Source organism: Epinephelus moara, chromosome 24, assembly GCF_006386435.1.
Source record: "Epinephelus moara isolate mb chromosome 24, YSFRI_EMoa_1.0, whole genome shotgun sequence".
In the NCBI taxonomy this organism is placed as follows: Eukaryota; Metazoa; Chordata; class Actinopteri; order Perciformes; family Serranidae; genus Epinephelus; species Epinephelus moara.
In genome coordinates this window covers 24,388,099-24,405,748 of record NC_065529.1, presented here as the reverse complement: position 1 = coordinate 24,405,748, position 17,650 = coordinate 24,388,099, and the positions used below count along the sequence as shown (strand labels likewise).

The following is a 17,650-nucleotide window of genomic DNA, read 5'->3' as shown; positions in this document are numbered from 1 at the left end:
ATTTCCACCACAGCAGGCAGCTTTTTTCAAAGAGAAAGATTTAGAAACCCACGACACAACAAAACTAGAGCAAAAAGACAGTAAATATTGGACAAACATTCATCAGGTCGACAGAAACATGAAAAATTCCTCCATACCTAGACTGGAACTAACTGGATGTGTAGGTGAGCAAATGTTTGCTCACAGCTTCACTATATCAACTTTAAAAGGTGATGATATGTTAACTTATTCTGTTGCCCCCAAACGGCCAAAAATAGTTAATTCCAGTTTTAATGCCCTGTTTTACTGAGGCAATAAACTTATTGGCAGACGCCCATTAACCCTCTATGTTGTGCACTTACAAATTAATTAAACAGTTAAATCATCATTTTTACTTGTAAATCACAAATTTGCAATATACAATGTAGTCTTAGGGATCAAGCCTGCTGGGCACACATGACTCATTTGTGTTCTTTAGAAAAAAAAATAATTACTACTCTTTGCTCCCTCTAGTGAAGCAGACCTTTAAGATTTCAGATTTAATTGCATACTGTCTGCACAATAGTTGCCTGCTCTGTTACCAAGCCCCTGCTCCCCGTCCTCCTCTTCCTCCTCCTCCTCCTCCTCCTCCTGTTTTGCCAGAAGCCAAAACTGCACTGCTGTACCTTTCCAAATTGCAAACTGACAAAGCTGAGCTTGTCATTGTGCTTAAAATACAGCTCAAAAACAGAAAACACGCTTCCCTATCAAGGTGGTGATTAACAGAGCAGCAGTCTATTTCTGCATGCTGTTTCCAAAGCACCATTAAGTCACGAATCAAGGGTCAACTCAAAGCACATCTCCTCTGTGTCACCACGGTGACAAGCTACCAGAGCACAAGGGAGCAGCATCGATTGTAGTCATGCAGCTGCTGGTTGTCTTCAAGGTCCGTCATGCAACTTTAATGAAAATAGATTTCCCCTGTCCTTCACCTGTGCAACATGAAGTAGAGCCTGGTATAACATTTAGATTAGACTATATTAAACAGCAGCAAGAATTCAATAACAGGGACTGACACGTGGAACATGACAAACAGAACCTGGAGGCTTCATTTCTATTTTTCCCTCAGAAAATAATCTGATCTCCTCCATTACCTCTCAAGGAGCTTGAGTGTATTTTTTTGTCTTGATTTTAGGTGGTAACAGAAGATGGCACTGGAAATTTCAACACATTTCATCAGTTTCTTGCATAGAGCAGAACTATGCTGCAGAGTCGATGAATAAAATGTCACCTGAGAAATTACCTTGCGCACTCTAAATATCATGGAAAATGCCATCTTATTCTTCAGGACGCAGTCGGCAAACACCACAAATCAATAATTATACCTTCCGTCCATCAACAGCCTTCATTGTGTCTACTCCTGTTACCTCTGCTACTGTTGTGAATGATAAAATGACAGAGCAGGCTGCTGGGGTGACGAACTAAGTGGTGATGACAGCAACGCTCCACATAGGAGGCCCATTACTTCTAATGCACAGTGGAAAGGAGAGGATGTGCCAGATCAAGACTGCGGTATCATCACTGCATCCTTTGCATAAGCGACTCGCTCGCAGAAGAGAATGTCTACAGTGGCAGCATGAATCAATGTTGAGGTGAAATATTAATCTACTTCCATTTAAAATTCCCCTTCAAATTTTCTATTTGTGGATGCTAGGCAGGGTGGCTCTTTGAAGCTGCATGGTGCCAAGTAACCCTTTCACTAAAGATAAGGGTTTGAGGGCAGAAAACACTCCTTCTGTTTGATTTTTTTTAGTGGTTCCACTGCTTGAATAAAGATTGATTACATTGATTTTTTTAATTGACACTAATTTTCCCCCTCATGAACTGTACAGGCTGTGCCTCATACCATTAAAATATAACTGCTGTTGAATAAAACCCATAATGACTGACAATGGCGTCAATTTAAGCAACTTGTTCCCAGACGCTTGTGGCAAGAAGGAGCCAGCCAGAACAGAATAGCACAGATGAGAGACTGACCCTCCAACAGAGGATATTCACTGACATCACTTTTTCATGTTACCACCTCCTTCACCAACACTGAATGGCAAAACACACTTGGCAAATCTGCAATGAACCAGCGGAGCTGCAAAACCAAGAGGGAAACAAACAGGTCACAGTCAACAATGACGTACCGAACAGTCAGTGGTCTGTGGAGGCTGAGATGTAGCCAAAAATTGAGTTTCCAGATGCGTACTGTGTGTATACAGTTACACACAGATCAGCCAAAACATTAAAACCGCTGACAGATGAAGTGAATAACACTGATCATCTTGTTACAACACAATGTTCTGCTGGGAAACCTTGGGTAACAGGCTCCACCTAAACACCGCCACAGACCAAGTAAAATCTTGATAATATTTATAATAAACTGCTGTGAAGTGTGTTAACAGATAGAAGATGAGTGATGGCTTGTGTTGAAGCAGTGACATTAGCTGACACTTAATGATTAATACAACACGGGCAGACAACAAGTCAGTATGTGCATGATTGAGCTCTTATAACAAGGATGCTGACAAGCAACCAGAAATGTATACAAATGCTGTATGTTTAATGTGTTCACTGTTAATGCATCCATCATTTCTGTCACAAATGGGAGCGTCTTCTCTTTCATGTTGAGATTAACAGCTTAATGTCAGATGTTACGCGGCACGACCACTCAACAACTGCTACAGGTATCACGGCAGGATTTATTCACTGTGGTATCCTCTTCATTTTACTCTCACTCACTTCTCACAGCACGGTATTGATCCTCTGTAAATGGAAGGAGCGCACGCATGGCTACAAAAAAATAACACGTGTTGCTGCAGTTAGTCTCTGGCTTCATGGCGTCACTTATTTTTGCTTGGCTGCTTGAGTCATGTGAGGACAGCGTTGGCCTGGGTTTGATGGGTGGACAGCAGAAGCAGTGAAACTGGAGAAGCATCAAATGGAGCCCATTAACAAAAATATGCCACACTGATTCAGAGATAATGGTGGTAGCATTTCACATATGAAGTATTGAATGTCTACATGATTTATTTTGTTAGTTTACAGGATGTTGTTTGATATTTAAAGTGGAGACTGACACTTTTGTGTGTTCAAGTGGTGTTACTGTTGGCGCCACTGTCGCAAACACAACCAGATCGCCTAGAAACTACCAACAACACTTTGCATTTTGTTTTCCAAGTTACTTCAACATGCCCACTACTGGGCATAGAAACTGCAAATAACTTTATTGATACTATTTGATAACTGGGAATAGCTACTGACAGCTACCAGGAAAAATAAAAGTACTATCCTCTTTGCACTGTTGCGCAATGGTTGATGCACTTCCTTTGTGATGCAAATTGAGCCTTCATTCTCCAAGGAGATTGTAACTGGTGGCAGTTTGAGGCGTGATAAGAGGTGATGGGCAAATATGAACGAGCAAATGTTTTTGAATGACTCTTTTTAGCGCCCAATAAGTATCAGGTCAGCCTGTCAAGTGTCCAAGTGCTCATGAATCCCAGTTTGAGTTGAGACCTCTGCCAGCCAAGGTCAATGCTGCATTCACATGCTCCTCAGATGGTGGTTCTTCTAACTTTGGTGTGTTTAGGGGCTTTAAGAGTGCTTTCAGACCTAGAGTTGCCTTGCTTTGGTCCGAATCAGGGACGAATTTTGTTATAAAGTTGTGTAATTGCCTAGAGTTGGTTCGTGTTCTCACGGCAGCATTTACAAGCGGACCAGATCAAATGCTTTGCACGAGAAAGCTCCTCTTGATTGGTCAGAATTTCCATGTGGGAAAAATCCAGGAAGTAAACAAAACATTGAAGAAGAGTACACTTGCAAGATGAATGCGACACTCTCTAATGTCATTATGGAGTGACAACTATGCAGGCTGATTTTAGTGCTGGTCATCGTGTACTATATTGCTCGCATTTAAGGCAAACCATACAGTTTGAAAACGAGGCGCGGCTCCAAATAGAAAACAGTTGATGCATTGGATGTGCTGAATGTGCATATTAAGGCAGCACAGGAGGAGGCGCACATTAATAATCCTCCAGGACTGTAACATGCTCATGCTTGTTTAACTCAAACAATGATTAATGCGAATGCAGTTGGTTCAGATTGAGGTCGGAAAACGTTCTCACCACAGATGAAAAGCACCAGAGTTTGGTTGTAACGGGACTGAGACCACCTCTTCAAGAAGGTCTCAGTCCGGTTGTTTTCGGGCGCACCCGAGTGCGATTGCTGCATTCACGCCTGCCCAAACGAACCGCACTTAGGGGGCAAACGAATTTGAGTTCGATTGAACCGAACCAAACAGGGCAGGTGTGAAAGCACCCTAAGTTGAGATGTGGAAACAACGTGGATGCTACGAAGGAGATGTGTTGTGTTTTATTGCTCAGAGCATTAAAAAACATGGTGATATAGAAGGGCAAAGGTGAGCTATGGAATTTGATGTGGACCTTATATTCTTCATATTATTCTGACACCACATGAATGCATGACAACAGCGACAGATTGTTTGTCTGTGACATTTTTGTAACATCATATTGAGCTTACATTGCCTACCAACACACAAGTGGGATGCCATATCAGTGCATCCCAATGTAAAATGAATATTTTATCTTTATTAATGTAAACTTTTATATTACACTAGTAACATACTTTGATGAAATGTCACTGAGAAACTGATGCCGTATTTTTTCCAAAAAGTATCAAAACTCAAAATGTTCGATACATTTACATGTAGCAACTCAAAGGAGCCAATACTGCGAAATGAATATGAGATATTCACACAAGGGAGGGATGAGACGAGAGACAACAGTCAAGAAATAAGAGTCTGAGCACAGTAATTTCTCATGGCGTGTCCTGAAGAGAGTGAAGTAGACAGTGAAAACAGAGCTTTTCATCAAGAATGGACAGGCTCTTACATGATCATCCTTCCCATGGGCAGTTCAAAAATACTATGTGTCATAATATGAGCTGCCCCCCCTCTCCCCATTACAAATTAACAAATACTGCTCATGGAGAACAAATCTAAATGCTGTTGTATTCATATTCTATAGCCATTACATTGAGCAATCAACATTAACTTCATTAAGATAAAACAATTTCCACTTTAAGGCAACATATTCACATTTGCATGACATCATAATTATGAAACAGAGTACATCTGCAGGCTGTTTGGAAATGAGTAAGCATGTACCACGTTATTCAATTTCCTCTGCGCTTCAGTGTAGCATTTTATATGTTCGGCTGTTTGAGTCATAAAAAATCTACAGTTTATGTGGCAAAAATCTGTATTTATGAGGGTTATGTTAAGTCAATACAACAGTCAGCCTCTGCAGTGGCGGAGTATCCACACGCTTTTGATTCTCCTCTTCAAAGCGAGAGACTACACTCGCAGTCCACATACTACAGTTCTCATAAAGAGAGCCAGTCCTATCTTATTACTTTAGATCTAACCCTTCCACACTTGAGGGATGTTGTCTCTGACTTAAGTCATTAAACTCCAATCCCTTGTATAATACAGGTCCCTCACTCATACTCAGAGGCCCGCTATTCTTATTTTCTCACAACTCTGGCGACAATATAATGAAATACCACATTGGGAGCATCTCTGGCACTCCAATAATGTCAGCAGCAGTGCCTCCTCCCAGCGACAATTCCTGTGCTTTAGTGTCAAAATGTGCACTTCATTCTCCAAAGAGAAAATGACCCTGCCCACTCAGGCTCGCACATTAAAGTTAGGCAAACAAACAGCATCACTGGATGCACAGTCTGCGCTTGTTAGAGTGTTTTTGACAAATGAAAAGTAGAGTACCTCGGATATTGGATAATCTCACTGGCCCTTCACATATCTGTGCTGCAGCATATACCAATTTATGCCCCAATATTGCTGCTCAGTGTGGGTTTCAATCTAGTACAAGTACGCAGCGTAGTACACCTCTTGACCATGTAAGAGCACACATGGTAAAGTTAGTTTGTCGTGTGGCTCCTGCACAGGAACATTAGTGGCTGAGGACTCTCAAAGGTCCCATAAAAATTTTAATGAGCAGAAATAAAGCCACATGCAAGGAAGAAGAAAATATATGTGCAATATCTGAGATACAAAGGATACATATACGCAGTACAATATGAACCACAGGACTTGTAATAGCAGAAAGAAATAAAAACATTGTATATTGGATTGTATTTGGTGCAGTACTTCTAGAGAAAGGATAGATCTGAATGAGCAGACTTCAAGAAATTGATCCCGCAGCTATTTATACAGCAGAACCTACTCCACTGTCCTCCCAGTTTTTCCCATTCATTTAAAACATCACAGTCACCATAATTATTTCACCACTATCAGCACATCTAGTCGCATTTTCAAAGCAATCCTCACATCTCCACAGTTCTCTATCGTGCCAGCAGCTCACACAGAACCAAGAACAGATGCAACACAAAGTTTGAGAGTCCCTCCCTGGAGATCTAATTGTGTGCAAATTGCAAGGCTATGTGGTAATGTGCTGCGCTTCCCTGTGGCTCCTGCTGCCACGGGGCCACCTGGGGTCCACCGCAGGTCTGGACCTCTTCTTGGACTGAAAAAATCATTACATACAGCTCACTGGTGACCCAGTTCACATCCCCCATCTTATAGAGCCTTTAGGATGTGACATATGGATGACTGGCATTAACCTCTGACAGAAATGCTGCCACAGTAGGGTTTTTTCTGTGTAAATCCGAGTGTGTGGCTCAGCTGGTTTACTACACTGCCAAAGGTACAGACCTGGAGTTCTGTCTAAACAGCCGATTAATAATAATGAATGTCTAGAGGCAGATTGAGACTTGATCATTCTAAGTCTTATTAAATCCTAAATGTCAGAGTGTCTGCTCTCTAATGTTCTTCTGAGGAAGGGAGCATACGAGAGTTCAAAGAGATTAGTGTCAGTGTCTCACAGGCTGTTACAGTAAAACCTTATCTGTTCACTGCATGCTGATGGTAGCATGAACTGGAGCCTTTGCAGAATGCAAAACAGAAATTATGGCACATTTCCAAAAAGCTAATTAATTTTAATGTCTACAAAGGTCATCAGTGCTTGTGTTTTGCATAACAAAAAATTAAATTTTTGTTTTTTTTGTTTTGGTTGGTTATTTGATAAGCATTAACCTCAAAAAATGTTTTTTTTTTATCTCATGACACATTTCAGCAGAGTGAGAATAGGACTCATTTTTTTTTGTAAAAGTCATAATTAGATTTCTTGCATTCATATTTAGAGGAAATGTATCATCAGCCACTGTTGAGTAATACTAACACGCCTGAGGTAGCCCTGTTTTAAGCCATCTTTAACCCCAGCCACTTCTCACAAGACATGAAAAACCACCATATAGACAATGCGAGAGAACATCTCTGACCTTTCACATGGTGGTGTCTCTACGGTTTTTCACAATAAAAGCTGGCCCTGTGGGAGGCTCAGCATAAGTCACTAAAAATGATCCTTGTGCGTTTGAATGTTGTGGCATCAGCAGCATCCCCACAGAGCTGCAACATCAGCATCTACACAGATGTGTGCCTGTGGAGCCACTGAACTCCTGAAATAACTATAGGACTTATTCTGCTGTAAGAAGTCAGGATAATGAAGAGGTCTGACGTTTTATATTCATCCTGAATTCATGACCATATTAATGCTGCATCTGTAAAGTTTGCCAAAAAGCATCTCACTGGTGTCAATTACTCTCAGTTTTATTTCATTTTTTCTTTTATGGGTATTTTTAAATTAGTTTTAGAACATTTTGTTACAATAGAGTGAAAATCTGTAACGCAACTACATCTAAAAACAGATTTTTCAAATGGTGTAAATTCCATTCAGATGTTTGTCCAGGGCATTACATTCAATGGTGGGTTAATTGACGCCTAAGCGCTATTTCATCAATCCATTGTTCTTCATTCAGTACAAATATTATGTAACAAACTTAAATTGACATAGTTAGTGTTATAAATTGATTTAGATACATCGATAACGGAGAAAATACATTTTAAGTGATCGCACTTTGTGCTTTTGTTTAGGTTTTTTTCTCTCTGAGTTCATTCCGAAATCTGATCGTCTATTCAGAAAACATCACAACTTACCTTGGCACCAAATTCCGCCTCTAAACGTAGGATCCAGTGACTGTCAAAGTCGAGTTTTTCCTCGGAGAACCCCCCTACTCCTATGAAGCTAAACGTTCCTGTGAAGTTTGGAGAAATAAAAGTACTTCTACATGAAATTCTTGCGCGCCTGCAGCCTGTAGTACTGTACCATCTGTTGTGCCTGTGCGCGTCGAGCTCTGCGCGGTGAGGAGGAGAGGCGAGGGAGGGGAGGGAGTTTAGTGTCCGGAGCGCACAGCGGATAGGACGGCGCACACAGGAGGAGAAGGGTCAGAGACAAACTGAGCGCGTTCAAATCCTCACGTCCTCAACATGCACCGTATTTTATAGTGTACAGAAGCAGCGTGCGATGTGCAGCCTGTGGGCTCTGAGTGAGGAACCAGCATATAGTGGAGGATGCACCTGCGCTCACCGTCACTTTATACCCACCATTTCAACCCGTGCGGCAAAAATATAGTTTAGAGGTTGTTCGCACTATGAATCAAATTGTAAGACTCAAACCTTAAAGGAAAAATATTGTATAATATTAATGTTTGCACGAATTGGACATAACAATTCACCTGTAGTAAGAGCTGAGGGCATCACAATCTTAAAATACCTCCTTATCTTAATCCATTTTTAATCTGCTCCTCTCTATTATGACCTTGCCTTTTATCCCCTGCACTGCTTTATTGTATTTTTATTGTATTGTTGTACTGTAAAGCACCTTGCACTGCAACTTTGCACATATGGCTCTATATAATTAAGAAAAAAGTTTTGTTTAGTTTTAATTAACATGCCTGCAATTATATAGACTCATTCCACTGTAGCCTGCTTCAAGTGGACATAAAAGCAGCTTTGGAGGTTGACCAAAAGCAGCTCAACACAAGACTGGCGCTGGCAGAGTTGTTACAGTGCCCTATTTTTCCCTCTCACAATATGCAGTAACAGTAACACTTAATCATAACAAGAATGAAGGAAGTGCAATAACAGGTTCCATTAAAAAAGGCAAACGAGGTTTGCAAAATGGGGAGGTAAAGAGGAGGGCAGGGACATTAGTTGGTATTTTTCAGGCCAAGGTGACGCTGTTAGCCAATGTGTTTGCAGAACCAGACAACTGCCAAAAAGCAGCTGGCCAATCATATGCTGCTGCTCTCTAGGCTGCACCTGAAGAATTAATTTATGTTCATTTATCTAACTGGCCAATGTAATCATCTTTGTAAGCTTGTTTCCTCGAGCTGATCTGTTTATGAGTTTTAGATGAATGCAGAAATGTGTTTGTAGGACTGTTTCCTGTAAGACTGATGAGACAGATCACCCTGACTTGGTGCTTGCAGCTTTGGAAAAATGTATTTTAAGAAATCAGCTGCAACATCTCCTTCCAGAAAAGGTGTCTGAAATGTTAGTGTGGATAATACATAGACCAAGCTGTCAACTGTTTTTATAGGTACTATTTTCTCAGAGGAAATGGTCCAGTTACAGCCTGTGCTGTTGTGGCAGAAGAAATCTCAGTGATGGATATCTCAACGCTGGGCAAATAAAACCAAAATCAGCATGGCGAATATCCTAGCAGTATGTGAGAAATATGTTTTTCTGTAGTTTTGGTGAATCAACCCTTTAAATCACGCATGGGCAGCTTGCCTCTGATTGTTCTTGGAGATGAAATCACGCTCTAACATTCTGCGATTTATCCAAACCCTCAAGGGGCCACATGTCCACACACATCATAAATGACGCATAAGGAGAAGCATATAGATAAAACTAAGAAGTGAAAACAGTGGATGCTCATGGATTGAGACAGTGGGGAGCAGATGGTTTATTCCGCATTGTGACAGATACTGTACGATGCCCCACATATGTTCAGAACGATGAAATCAAAGGTCAAAAGAATCCAGTTGTTATGAGAGAAACCGGAAACAGGTTTTCTAATGATTATTGCTAATTTTTTATTCAAAATTTTGTCCCTGCTGAGCATCAAACAGCGCAGAGGTAAAAGCTGTCTCTGTTTCATCACGTCCAGCAAACACTCCTCCTCCGAACACTGCTGCCTCCTCACCCACATGTGCTGAAATCTGCTGAGGCAGGTGAAGACGGAGCCTCCCACCTGGGACGAGTATTTTTGGCGGGACACAGACAAAGCTTTGACCCCAGTGTCGCTGGGTGCCATCTGCAACCACTGAGAGAGGCCAAGCTGCCATACTGGTCATTTACAGCTCCTGCCAGTCGGGATCAGGCTTCTGCGGCTATTCACGATGTGCTTGCCAGGCTTGGTCACTCCACATGATGGAGTGGTAGAAGAGCAGCGAAGCACAGCGGGGCTGCTCATCTCTAAAAGGCAGTGAAATATGTTCAGGGAACTAGTTTTCCAACTTTCGGTGGCTGAGTTATGATAAACAGTGCAGGTCTTCGCATTTTTTTTACTTGAGGGGCTTGAAGGAGTTCTTCAACTTTTGCAAATATGTTTTGTTTTCTTGCTGAAAGTTAGACAAAAAGATTAATACCACTCTTATGCTTTTTCACTAAATATGAAACTACAGACAGTAGCTGGTTAGCTCAGCTTATCATACTGGAAACCAGTTTAAAACCAGTGTAAAACCAGTTTTTACAGAGCCAAGCTTTTTCCCACAGCTTCCAGGATGATTAGGTAAGCTAACCGGCTACTGGCAGTGGCTTCATATGTAATGACAGTACGGACCCTAGGTCATGACATCACCTACTCTCCCACCCATCCTATAAGTACTTTCCAGCTCTTTCCAGGACTTTCCACAACTTTTGCGGCAGTATGACACACCGCCTGGCGCTGTATCATACCACCGCAAAAGGTGCCTTTTTGCATTGGTGTCTGACACTAAAATCACTGACAAAGCGGCGGTATTTGACAATTCAGCAGTGAGAATGGGCCGGTGATACCTGAGTGGATCCAAGAAGACCAGTGATCTGCGCTGACATGATGTAAACACATAAGTACTACTGTATATGCATAACTTCCATGATGATGAAGCTGACTTAGGGTCAGATTACAAGGGCAAAAGTGAGGAGAAAAAGTGTTGCGCAGTAGCACCACCAAACTGGAGGCAGGGCGAAGGAAAGGTGGATCCCTTCTTTACTGAGGTGAAAAAGAAGTTACCAGAAAACTTAAAAAGGAGTTCAACCTTAGCAGAGGAGGAGACAGTCAGCTCAGTTTATTGATCCCCGAACCTGGGAGAATGAAAGCATTACAGCAGCTCACACAACAACAACAAAATAAGTGACAATAAAATAAAATAAAAACAGACATCTTTTTTTTTAACATTACACAGAGTAAGATGGGTAAAAACATTATTTTCTGTCTGAAATGATTTTAGCAGTAGAAAAGCTTTTTTAGTAGCAATCAGGTTTGTCAGGTTCATAAAATAGATCGAGGTCTTGGACATGCACCAGGTCTGTATTATCTTGTTCATTTGTTTATTAATTTTCCATAATCGCTTATCCTATTAGGGGTTGGATTCTATCCCAGCTGACACTGGGCGAGAGGCGGCGTACACCTTTGTCAGGACTGACACACAGAGACAGACAACCATTCACACTCACATTCACACCTACAGCCATTTTAGATTCTGCAGTTAACCTACATGTCCTTGGACTGTGGGAGGAAGCTGGAGTACCCAGAGAAAACCCAAGCTGACATGGGGGGAACTCCACAGAAGGGCTCCTCTGACAGAAATTATCAGGTCCATTTGAATCTTGGAATGAATTCCCCAGGTCTGTGTGTGAATTTTTTCAGCTTACTTTCAGCTAGAAAGCGTGAGAGCTTTTGTTGAACTGTTTCTTTAAATACTGATGATTGAGTCTTAATTTGGAGAGAGTCTTTGAAAAAAGTTGCAACTGAGTTCACCTGTTCGAAGAGAGCTTAGTAACTTTACCGTCATACTTTGATTTGTTTGCACACATCAGAGCAGTTTATGCTGATTGCTAGTGCAACACCACATAATCAGTAGTGTAAAACTAACCTGTCAGCTGATGTTCCCTTTTAGTGGGTGAACAGTCCAGAGCTTGGTGAATACTGCTTCACAATGATAGAAAGAGCTGACATTGAAGGATTCAAAAAACAAAAAGAATATATGTTTGATGTGACAATGTCATTTATATGAGGTTTATGATAATGCACTGCACTCAGTACTGCCTGTCCACAAGACAAGCTTGAATATACAACAGACTGGCAGAATATTAACAAGTGTGAAACGAGACAGGATTAGATTATGCTGAAGTGCTCGGGAACAACAACTGAAAAGTGTTCAGCAATGTTTGATGTGCTCAACACTTACAGTCAGTCACTTGGTGTCCTGTCACGACAATATCAGTGATGTAATGGAGCGAGCCGTAGTTATTGCACAACGTCGACTCAGCTGTCATCTGGGACAGAAGCGACAGCTGGGGATCTGTCACCAGGATGTCGTGTTCTTCAGGGCTGACCCACGGTTCCTCATCGTGTCTCAAGTGTACCATCGACAACCTGCGATTTCACTGATTACTTCTTCCTCTGCGGTTGATTGTGACTGAAGGGCACTCTCTGTGGCACATGGTCTTAGAGGTACAGTAGAGGATAGAGTTAGTTATCAATTCATTGACACCAAGCTCCAGAATCATGATGAGTTCTTGCTGCCAGGGTTGGCTGTAATATGTGTTTTATCTCCTCTCAGTTCTGCCACAGAGCGTCGACATATGGCTCTTATTGACACGAGACTCTGATCTGACTAATGCACACATCCTGCAGCACTCACGTCACATGGTGTATACATGCTGTTTATCTTTTTACCTGAAAACTTTGTCTCTCTGATGATTTTCTGTCCACAACCATTGTCCCGATGTTTTTTTTTTCCATAGTCTTCCCAGTACTTTTGGCCACAGACAGACTGTGCTGTTTGACTGCAAACGCCGGATATCACAACGACATCCATGGCCTTGTAGCATCACAGCGCTCAAGCTGGAGTTGCTATAGCAACGGGTGATCAGAGGGGTTATTTTTCTGTGTTTGTGAACATATTGAGGAGATGATGGGGAAAAGATGATTTTATAATCAGTCACCAGCTAGATAGCATTTGGTGCTCTCCAGCAGTGGTGGAATGTAATAACGTGCATCTACACTGTGAGCACTGTACTGAAGTACGATTTTGAAGTATTTGTACTAGACTATTTCCATTTTATTCTGCGTTCTGCTTCTATTTAACCACTACATTTGAAATATTGTTATTTTTACTCCACTATATTCATTTGATAGCTTTAGTTACCAGTTACTTTGCAGATTGAGATTATTCATGCAAATATAAATCCGTATGATAGTATAGGACGAGACACCCAGCAGTACATAAAGCATTTCAAATTAGCCTTGCTTTTACCAGCTGCAACATTAAAGTGATACGCATTATTGCATCACCAATTATAGTCCATAGATATAGTATATTAAATTATTCTGAAATGGACCATTCTGCATAATGAGTACCTTTGCTTTTGGTGCTTTAAGGATATTTTGCTGCTAACACATATTTAAATTCTGAATTCCCAGTGTTTACTTATAAGTACTGCACTACTTGTACTTGTACATAAACTTAAAGGAACAGAGTGTAAGGTTTAGGGGGATTTGGTGGCACCTAGTGGTGAGGACTGCAGATTTCACTAAGCTAAAACTTCTTTAATTTATTCACTAACCGGGGGGAGGGGGGCTGGAGCCTATCCCAGCTGACACTGGGAGGGGTACACCCTGTACAGGACAAGTCTGACACATACAGACAGGCAACCTTTCACGCTCACATTCACACCATCTGGTCCCCAGTCAACCTTTGGGTGAAGACACTGACACAGGGAGAACATGCAAACTCCACACAGCCTGCCAAACACTCTTGCTGGGGGGCGACATTGCTAACCTCTGCACGGAGAAGTTTCAGCTTGGGTGAGCAGCCCAAGCTGAGTCTTCTCCCTGTTAGAATTCAGTGTTCAGGAGGATTTAATGATGAGACGAATTATCTGCGGAGGTCTTTTCCTCTCCAAAACAAATTCACCAGCTGATTTAAACCAGTAAAAACACTGATTAAAGGAGTTTCATGTTACAAATAAGTGTTTCTCTGATGCTGTTTGGCATGTCAAAGATGGGCCGCTAGCTCAGCACCTGCTGATGTGTGCTCACCTTTCTTCTCTGATAACCTAAGATCCAGACATTCAGGAGGTTTTTACCAGGAGCTGAATGATCTGCAGAGGTCTCTTCCTCTCCAAAACAAACAGACCTTTTGATTTAAACTAATAAAAATACTAAATAAAGCAGTTTAAGCAGCATTTTTTTAAAAAGTGCTTTTTTGATGCTCTTGTCGTGGAAGGGATGCTAACTATGGTGGCTGATGCAAAAATGTAATTGACCCTATCCAGAGCCACTGGTTTGTCTGTTCTGGGCTACCATAAGCCCCTTTCACACTGCCAGATTTTCTGCGAATGTTGGGCCGTTATGCAGGCAAGCTGCAAGCTTTGACACACAGAGCTGGATTGGCGAGTTGATCCAGGGTGCCCAATTTTCCTCCTCGTAGGGTAGTCATATTGGCAGAACCCTTTTAGTTTAAACAGCACTTCCACAACGGGAGGGGCTGTTGATGACTTGTGGGAGGTGCTGTTGATGACGCCGCACGTGTCACCCACTGGCGGTGGATTAACAGGAAACAGCTGAGCAGCTAGCAGCAAGAGGGAAACACAAACCTGACAGACACTGTAAAGATGAGAAACTGGGGAGACAAGGAATTGCACGCCCTCCTTGCCCTCGCAAACGAAGAGGCCATTAACCGTCAGGAGATGACGGGGACGGTAAAGAACGGGCCGATTTACGAGAGAATCGCCAAAGGACTGACTAGCCGCGGCTATAGATATAAATGGTTCATTCTAAGGTAACGAAAACACGTTTCTTATTTTCAGGTGATTACACACTAAAATAGCATACTTATTATATTACATTCCATTTCTGTCAATATGTCCTCTAAATCCTACACACTGCACCTTTAAGTAAAAGATCTGAATACTTCTTCCAGCACTGCTCTCCAGCACCATAACGTCAGTCTTTTAAAAGCTGGAGTGATAAATGTCAGTCTGGTACTGTTCCTCATTACGGAAACTTGCCAGAAAAACTGATGTAACCACTATAATAAAACCCTCCTCTTTTGGTGACCATCCATGAATAGATGGTTCCTCTGGCAGAAACCTACTGCATGATAGCATCTCCTGAAAACAAGCTTTTCAAGTGGAGCCATTCTGAGATGTGAAGTCATGAAGGGCACAGCGTGATTTGATTTCACCCCTACAGAGGGAGTGCTGCTGACACTTTACTGACACTTTTAAAGGTCAGAGCTGCAGGCATCAACAACAATATGAGGATTAAATTAAAATATTTGTGATAAATGTATGCGAGTGTTGCAGATGTTTCGCTTTTTCAGCACAGATACATGCAGACCATGTTTTTACAATGCTTTATGTAAGAAAGTTTTTATCCAGTAAATTTAGTCTCTCCCTCTCACTCTCACTCTGTCACACACACATTATGACTGTCTCTCAGCTTTCAGTCATGACATGTTTTGTGGCTCCATACTCACCAATAGCTGTTTTGTCTTCCTTCTCTCTCTCCCTCTCTGCCAGCATACAGAATCGTGTATCATTATTCCTGGGAGTAAAAAGGATGTATGAATTTATATGATTCCATGACATTGACATTGTTATTGCGAGTCATATCCATCCAGAGAAAGGATGAATGTTTTCCCATCACAGCCCATCACAGCACTCAGAGGCCTCTTTAAAGCCTGCAGATCCATCCACTTCCCCTTTGCTGGATTTTTTTTAGCATCCTGCATCATAGCCAATGGTGAAATTGAAATTAAAATTAGAACAACGGAGAGGCTGCAGATAGTAAATGTAGGATCTGTTTTTTTACTCTGTTATAAAATACATCAGGAGAGAGTGCTCCTGAACTATTTTGGTGCCAAAAACGTGGCAGGAGCAACAGTGAGTGGTTACTGTGGGTAGAACTGGCTGGCATGATGTTTATTATTTTACCTGCTATGAATTGACAGCTTATACAATGTAAGACAAAGATTAGTTGTCTATATTGCAACTGGTGTCAGAATGTAAAAATAGAAATGTAGGCCGTTGTGTCATATTTTTAATCCTTCAAATGAATTAGGCATGCCAACTCTTAAATGTTTCTGAGCGCTGAACAAATCCCTGAGTGTCCCAGGATATCTCATACTTCCCCAGCAGCAAAGAGAGTTTAACTTGGGTTGAATGATGACTGTGTAGAAATGTAATATTAGATTGTGACAAAAGATAAAGTTTTGTTATGCTAAAACGAAAAGCTGATCAAAGGGAGTACTCCTAACCCCTCCTCTCCTGCAAAGCTGATTACCCTCCAGCAGGTGAATGTGTTTGTATTGAACATTTGACTGGCCGAGCTCAGAGGATTTTTCAATGCAGGCATACAGCCAAGTGGAAAAGCTGTTCCAACGTTCAAATGTCTTCATGTCTGTTTATTTATGGCAGGTACTGTATATCAGTGCTTGCCAAGATTCTCTGTGCTATTTCTGGCTATCCTGAAATAACACAGTAAGCTCATTTTTGTCAAAGGCTTTGAGGGCTTAGTTTAGATTATATGAATGAATACCCATGGTCACTGTGGTGATAAAGCTCTACTGATTTACTTAAGCAACTTCTGTAAAAGAGAGAAAGGCTGTGAGTGAGGTGAAAATTCTTCAGCTATGATAATAACATCACAAATCAATTGTAATACTTGGGAAATACACTTATTTACTTTCTTGCTGAAAGTTGAATTAGATGATAGATACCACCCTCTGCTGTACGTTTAATATGAAGCTACCACCAGCAGCTGGTTACCTTAGCTTAACAGAGATGGAAACAGCTAGCCTTCCTCTGTCCAGCACCTCTAAAGCTCAATAAAGGTCTTTTAAAACTGGGAGTGATTGACGCACTCAGTAATTTAGGCAAGCAGACAGTTAGTGAGGCACGGGCAATCCGACAGGCGGAGCAACAAGCAGGTGCAATCCACTGAAACTGTCACGGTCATGCTCGTCTCACGCACATTCCCGAGTTGAAGTGTCTTGAATTTTTTTCTATGTGAGACCAATCCTTGTCCTTTATGATATGATTTCCCTTCTGTGCAAAGTTTGCATGTTCTCCCCATGTCAGGGTTTTCTCTGGGTACTCCGGCTTCCTCCCACAATCCAAAGACATGCACATCAGGTTATTTGGTGACTCTAAATTGTCCATAGGTGTGAATGCGAGTGCGAATAGTCTGGCAACCTGTCCAGGGTGTACCCCGCCTCTCGCCCCATGTCAGCTTGGATAGGCTCCAGCCCCCCTGCGACCTTCAAGAGGATAAGCAGTTATGAAAATGGATGGATGGATAGATAAAAATGTTTTCTAAACAATTATCGGGACATAAACGGGAGGGCCGAAAGGAAGGCAATCCAGGAAATATTCAAAAGCCTTTAATGTAGTGGCTAAGTCATAAAAGAGCCAACATGTTTCGACCATTGCAGG

The 17,650-nt window shown here is 41.7% G+C and overlaps 1 protein-coding gene across 1 annotated transcript in view; it reads right to left on the bottom strand.

Annotated features, from left to right (window-relative positions):
* The window catches only part of LOC126385881 (caM kinase-like vesicle-associated protein), a 52,376-nt gene extending 44,009 nt beyond the window's left edge, over positions 1 to 8,367 (bottom strand). The window contains exon 1 of the mRNA XM_050037906.1: positions 8,096 to 8,367. The gene's annotated coding sequence lies outside the window, so the exon portion shown is untranslated. The remainder of the gene's footprint in view (positions 1 to 8,095) is intronic.
* Between the last annotated feature and the right edge of the window lie 9,283 nt (positions 8,368 to 17,650).